This window comes from Microtus pennsylvanicus, chromosome 16, assembly GCF_037038515.1.
Source record: "Microtus pennsylvanicus isolate mMicPen1 chromosome 16, mMicPen1.hap1, whole genome shotgun sequence".
In the NCBI taxonomy this organism is placed as follows: domain Eukaryota; kingdom Metazoa; phylum Chordata; class Mammalia; order Rodentia; family Cricetidae; genus Microtus; species Microtus pennsylvanicus.
Window position 1 is genome coordinate 38,128,707 of NC_134594.1, and position 7,561 is coordinate 38,136,267.

The following is a 7,561-nucleotide window of genomic DNA, read 5'->3' on the forward strand; positions in this document are numbered from 1 at the left end:
CTGTCCTTGCTAAATCACAGTGAGCTACTTTGGTGTGTGAAGAGCAAGTAGAGAATGGTTCTTTTACAACTGTCTTTGTTAGTCTGATACAATGGGCATAGTTCTAGAAAATCTAATGTTTATGGTGTCTAATCAATTGCCTTTGGGTGATCTTCAGGTTGACAAAGGTCAATGCAACAGAGACAATGGGATGAACTTGATAAATTTTCATTGCAGATAAATAAACCCATCTTATCTTAATTATATTAAAACATACTACTTTTAATTGCAATAAGTTTGCTAGAATTACAGATTTTGAAAGAAGTACGTAAAATCTATAAATAATATGAAAATAAAAATATATATGAAAGCTTTTACAAGATGACAGATTAGATATGTTAATTTAGGGTCTTACACACAAAAGACACAAAACAATGTTTTTCTTTGATTCTTATCCACCACAGTGAAACCTGAATTTTTACAGGAGATTGAGATGTTTTGTTATGTATGCACGTTTATGGAAACATGTTATAAGGACCGTGAAAATGGCCAGTAGGCCTGAGAAAATAGCACAGTTATGCTGTTCTGGCTGCCTTGTAGGAAGGCATGGTCTAGGCTACAGTTTTTACTTCTCTCAATGATTTTTGTATTCTGTAATCTTCACTTATTGGAATAATTAGGTTAGATAGTTAAGCATTCCTTATGGTTTTTCTGAGGTGTAATAGAATGGACAACAGAGAGGCAGACATGTTGGGTAGTCAAGAGATAGGTTTATTTTAATCGAGTTTTTACGTCAGCATAGAAAAGAGAGTTCCACTCATAATTTTACACATGTAACAGGGTATTTGACACATATTCAGCCCAATTACCTTCCTCCTTCAGTTCCTACCCCTCTTCTTAGTGGCTTTCTTACCTCCAACTAGTCTCCTTCCTTTGCACATGTCAAATGCACGAATGTGCGTGTGTGTGCGTGTGTGTGTGTGGGGGGTGTAAAAGGGGTGTTGAATCTAGGTTTCACATATGAGAAAAAGCCAGATATTTTGGAGTGACATGTGGGTGTGTCTACGGTGAATGATCTTGAACAGGTGTGGGAAGGCCTGCTCACTCTGGGTGGCACTGTCCCCGGGGGAGGGAATATTGAATTCTATGAATGGGAAAGGCAGGCTGAGTGTTTGTAGGACACATATCTTCTCTCTATACTCTCAGCTGTGGAAGGTGACCGTCGATGTCAAGTTCCTGCTGTCTTGAAATCCCCCGCTAGACGGATTATAACGTGGGACTGTGATCCGAACAAACATCCCCCCTAAACTGCAGTGCTTTATCACAACCCAGAAAAAGCAAGGAAGACAGCTGTCTTCCCTGAGTTGGAATAGCAACCTCCTATTTTAGATAACACACATTGTTGACTTCACACTTCTATTTCAATGTTCTTATGACTGTAAAGCAAATCTTTTGAGAAATACATAATAGCACTAATTAATGGGTTAAAATGCTACATTTTGAGAAAAAACAAGCAGAGCCTAGTGAAGGTATTGAACTTTACAAAGAATTGAAGATTTCACTAGAAAGTAGGGAAATTTAACAAATTAAGGTAAAAATGCTCTATAGATGTTTGTATCAAATTCTAGTTCAAGGAGACAGTAAAGCAATTACCACAAACATTCACAGAAAGAATGACCAAACTATATTCTTGCGAACCCTGCTCAGGAATAAGAAACAATACTGTGAACACACTCTTGCTGTCTTAAGAAAGAGCTTTTCTGTTCACAATGAATGTTTTCTTCTGAACAGGAATGAACTTATCATTTAATATTTTTCTTATCTGTGGAGATAATCATGATTTATATTTAACCTGTTAACTTGATGCATTAAATTATTTAAGTATCTAAAGTTCATTATTCTTTTTTTAAATTTTTAATTATTTATTTATTAATTTTTTTTTATGGGTCACTGAGGCTATTATTCTGCATGTAGAACCGCTGGGGCAGGGGTCTTCCCTGTGGCCACCCTAGAGATTACACTGGGCTCCAGACACTAGCTTGGAAGTGAGGTGACAATGATTCGGACCAGTCACATGATTACAAAGCTGGGGTTTCCAGCAGGGCTCCAGGCGGTCGGTCGGGCGGACTGAAGACGTCTAAGGAAGCAGCGGCATGGGAGGGGCAAGCACTGGGCCGGCCTTGAGCCGCCTCGATGACCTCAGGGACGGGGTCTAAGCAGCTGGTGGCTCCAGGGATCTGCATCCACTTTACTTGGCCAGGGGGTTCCTGAAGCACCTGCTGGCAAACTTGGCCTTGCTGCCCAGCTCTTCCTCGATTCTAAGAATCTGGTTGTACTTGGCCAGGCGCTCGGATCGGCAAGGGGCACCAGTCTTGATCTGCCCAGTGCAGAGCCCCACTACCAGGTCAGCGATGAAAGTATCCTCAGTCTCCCCAGAGCGATGGGACACCATGTCGCCCCAACCATTGGACTGGGCCAGCTTACACGCCTGCAGAGACTCGGTCACGGAGCCAATCTGGTTCACTTTGAGCAAGAGGCAGTTGCAGGACTTCTCACTGACAGCCTTGGCAATCCTCTTAGGGTTGGTCACTGTGAGATCGTCCCCAACCACCTGGATGCCTGAGCTAGCTGTGAACTTCTTCCAGGCTTCCCAGTCATCCTGGTCAAAGGGGTCCTCGATGGACACCACTGGATACTCCCGGATGAAGGACTTGTACAGATCAGCCAGCTGGTCAGGGGTGATGTACCTGCTGGCGTCATCAGGAGACTTGAAGTCCAGGTCGTACTTCCCGGACCTGAAGAACTCAGAGGCGGCCACGTCCATGCCGATGACAACCTGTTCAGTGTAGCCAGCCTTTCCAATTGCGTTCTTCAGCAGCTCCAGAGCTTCTTTGTTCTCCAGGATGTTAGGCGCAAACCCGCCCTCGTCACCCACATTGGTGGCATCCTTCCCATATTTCTCCTTGATGACATTCTTCAGGTTGTGATAAACCTCTGCCCCAATGCGCATGGCTTCACGGAAACTGGACGCCCCCACAGGGAGGATCATGAACTCCTGCATGGCCAGTTTGTTGCCAGCGTGAGACCGGCCATTGATCACATTGAAAGCTGGGACTGGCAGGATGACTTCAGCGTTGCCAGCCAAGTCAGCCATGTGGCGGTAGAGGGGCACCCCCTTTTCTGCTGCACCAGCTTTGCAGACAGCCAGGGACACTCCCAGGATGGCATTGGCACCGAATTTGGATTTATTCTCGGTGCCGTCCATCTTGATCATCAGCTTGTCGATCTTCTCCTGCTCCCCCACATTCAGTTTCTTGCTAACCAGAGCAGGTGCGATAGTTTTATTGATGTGCTCAACAGCCTTTGAGACACCCTTCCCCAAGTAGCGGGTCTTATCATTGTCACGGAGTTCCAGGGCCTCATAGATGCCAGTGGAAGCACCGCTGGGCACGGCAGCCCGGAAGAGACCTTTTGAGGTGTAGAGATCAACCTCAACAGTGGGATTCCCACGGGAGTCAAAGATCTCTCGGGCGTGGACCTTAAGAATAGACATGGCTTGTTTCTGGCAGTCGGCATGCCGTAGAGGAAGAGCTCAGAGGTTCCTGCACACACCCTGGAGAGCGTTCAGGAGAGTCGTGCGTGCGACCGGGGAGCTGAGCTGGTCTCTTAAATTTTTAATTTTTTAAATGATTTATTTAACTTTATGTTCATCGGTGTGAAGGTGTCAGATCTCATTGAATTTCATTTTCAGATAGTTGTGAGCTGCCATGTGGGTGCTGGGAATATGAACCCGGGTCTTCTGGAAGAGCAGTCAGTGTTCTTAACCGCTGAGCCATCTCTCCAGCCCCTCATTATTCTTTTACTTTCCTACAGATTTGGCTTTGGCTATGACCCATCCAGGTAAACATCCAGAGAACACGTTGCTGGTCAGTTTTCAGCTCTGAGCCCCCAGCTGAAGTTGAATCAGTCGTATCTTGTCTTTTCAGTCTGTGTGATGTGCCATCTCAGGAAACTGATTTCCTGTGAAGTCTCCCTTCCTTCTGTCCGCTTTCCCTCTTCTCTTCTTCTCACCGCCTCCCTCGTGTAGAGCATGCACCTTGTCAGGCCCACTCACTTCCCTTCACTCGCTGGCGAGTTTGTTCTGCTCACCCACTTGTGACGTCTGTGATCCTCTCCCGCTTCCTCCTTTCCAAAGACTTTGCATCTGATGGTTTCTCACTCTTTCTCTCTTCAGCATGAAATTCAAACTCTTTCATCACCTTCATAATCTCCAAAAGTGCATCCTCGTCAATGTCACTGCAACACTGAGCTTTTCCGAGGATCGGGAAAACCACAGTCATTTTTTCTTCTCAGCATCAGTTTCCAAGTCATGCTAGTTATACACGAGCCAGTATTGCATTTCCAAGATTATGGTAGAGGGAGGTTTTACACTATCAAGTAATCCATATGGCAAAAAATGGTGTCAACCACACGTTTCTGAAGTGAGATTATGCTGTAGTCTAGAACTGTAAATGTCTGCTTGTTTTCTGTTTAAAATAACTTTCAACTAACATGGTTTAGTTTTCAACTTTCTTCAACTGCAGATCCTTTGGCATTACATTTATTTGTATACATTTTTGATTCATGTTTACCATAATCTTGAGCTTCAGATTTTGCATGTATTAGGTCCTCGATATAAAACTGTTTTAAATCAATAAGTTGATAAAAATCACACAACTTTTACTCCTTTCCTGAAACAATTCCTATGCTGCATTGAACTCTAAATTCAAGCTCCCACCTTTATTTTCATCTTGGAAATATTACCATTTGCTCTGTGTCAGTTTGAATGAGGAAATCTTTATTTGAATTAGACGAATATTAATATTTCTAACATACTGAACTAGGGGAGATTTATGAAGGGGCAGTTGGGAGGATTAAAACTGGCATTTTGTGATGTTCAATTTGCTACTTTTGATCACTAGAAAATAATATGAGTCAAATTTATATAGTTCTAATATTATAACTGTTTTATATATCAAACTGGATAGTAATGGAATATACTTCCAATACAAGTTCACTACAAATAATAACAGTAAATTCATACTGCATTAACTGTGTGCAGCATTGCTCTATACAGCATGCATACAATATCCACTCATGTAAAAGGCTCAGAGGCTTTCCCAGGAAGCAAGGATTGTTAGCATTCTTATTTCACAGTTGTGGCCACGGAGGCGCAGGGGATAAAGTAGCTTGTGCAAAGGTCACATCACGGGTCAGAGTGGAACTTAAGAGTCTTGTACCAAAGCAACGTCACACATAGTCTCACTATAGTCTTTGCTTGTTTCTGTTTCAGAACACGTTTTCATAATCTCACAGTATATACCGATGCTTCAACTTTTTCAACTTTAAACTCCATTTTGTTTTGAGAAACTTTATTATTTTCTTTCTTTTATTGAAAATTGGCATTTTTCTTACAATATAATATGATTATGGTTCCCCTTCCCCAACTCATCTGAGAATCTCTCCACCTCCCCTCCCATCTGAATCCACATTCTTTATGCCTCTCCTTAGAAAAAAAATAGAGGCATCAAAATAATAATAAAATAAGATAAAACAAAACAAACCAGCAAGATTAGGACAAAACAAACCAATAAACTCAATGAAAAAGAGCCAAAGAGAAAGCGTGAGATACATATGTAGACACAGAAACACACACATTGTTTATACAGCGATTCCTTAAAAACAAAAAACTGGAAGCCACAATATATGCTCAAAGGACTTTTAAGGGGAAAAAATGCCCTAATGAAACCTTGTAGACATAAAGCCTCCAAAAGTACTATTGAGTTCATTTTGTGGGTCCATCTACTGTTAGGCTTGGGGTCTGGCCCGAGGAGAGGTTTGTATCCCCAGGGAGACTCCATGGCATCGTCTTTCTTTTGGAGTGGTTCTCAAATGGGGATGACTTCTGGGTCAGGGATGGGGACATGTGCTCACATCTCTCGGTGTTGGGGTCCCATCTGATGAGAGACCATTCCAGGTCCTGTGACTGCTGCCACAGGCTCTGTGAGTTCAGATGTGAGATGGTCCTGCTGTGTTTTGAGGGCTTTGTTTCCTTAGGGCCCTGTAGATCTCACCGTCTCTCTCGGCCTCCTTTTTCACAGGGCTCCTTGAGCCCTGAGGGTAAGGATTTAATGACAGTATTTCATTTAAGACTGTTATTCCTACGTCTCTCACTCTCTATACATTGTCCATCTCTGGGTCTCTCGTTTTTTTTTTTCATTTACTGCAGAAGGAAGTTTCTCTGAAGATGACTGAGCAAGCCACTGATCTTTGAGTACAGCAAAATGTCCTTAGAAATAGTATTATAGCTACATTGCTTTAGCAAAACAGTAGGTTTTGATTTCTCCCTAGGTCCCTGGCCAACTAGTCTCAGGTTCTTGGTCACCTAAGCAGTGTCAGGCATGGGTTTCAACTCATAGAGTAGACCTTAGATCCAATCAGATGTTGATTGGTTACTCCCATGAGCTTTGTGCCACTATTACACCAGAGCATCTTTCAGGCATCTCGTCATTGTAGATCCAAGAGTTTGTAACTGGGTTGTGTTTACCATTTTCCTTTAGTAGTGTGCAGAGTATCTTCCATTACCATGAACACTAGTCTGTAGGGGTAAAGGCTCCATATAGGCACCAGCTCAACGTCTCCATGTTCAACGAGTTGTGTAGGTGTTGCTTCAGCAATAGGGCTTTATTGTCAGTTTGTGGAGAATAAATCTACAGCCTTGCCAATAGTCAAGGTTGATTGGGAATATCCATGGGGCCCCTTTCACAATAACTTGAGGAACTTTTAAATGACCCTGAATTTATAAGCATATAAAAAGTATTCAACTCATTTATGGATAATGGATCATGCAAAAATTTAATATAAAGCAACTTTCAATATGAAATTTTATCATTTATTATTGATAAAAGCAAATTTTTGCATGCTGTTAGATGGATATGCTTATGTACTTTTATATAGCCAACTAAATCTCGACTGAATATTCAATACTGCAGGAAATAGATTATCTTCAGTGTTTTTAGAGCTGGCCAATATTTTGATTTCATAGTTGTTAATGCTAAGAATGCTGCTTCCTAGAAATAATTGGTAAAAAAGCGACAGAATTTTGTTTAAGACCATTTTAGAAAGTATTGGAAATTACATTGTAATCCCAAGCCAATATTCATTTAATATAGTTTTTTCTTTATTAAGCTCTAGTTTACAACTCAAGTAAGCATTGTTTAAAATCAAACATTCTACTGTAGTATAATATAAATGTATATTAATTTGATAATTATGTCCCGAGAAGTGGCAGCATAAAAATATAGAAAGCCTTGGTTTTCCCTTATGAAACCATTATATTTCTGTAACAATAGAGAACTTTGTAAAGTAAAGACACTACAGTTTATGACATACAAGTCTTGAATCTGAGCTGAGGTGTTTCCAGCCATATTCTTTTGAATTGCATAGTATGATGACATATGTAGTGGAAAGCAGGAGGGCCCTGTGTTCAGAACCAAGACTGTCGTGAACTCATGGAATTCCAAACCCAGATCCCATCTGTCCC

The 7,561-nt window shown here is 41.7% G+C and overlaps 1 pseudogene; it reads right to left on the minus strand.

The window, feature by feature from the left end:
• Positions 1-1,930: 1,930 nt before the first annotated feature.
• LOC142836472 (alpha-enolase pseudogene) lies at positions 1,931-3,639 on the minus strand (annotated as a pseudogene).
• Between the last annotated feature and the right edge of the window lie 3,922 nt (positions 3,640-7,561).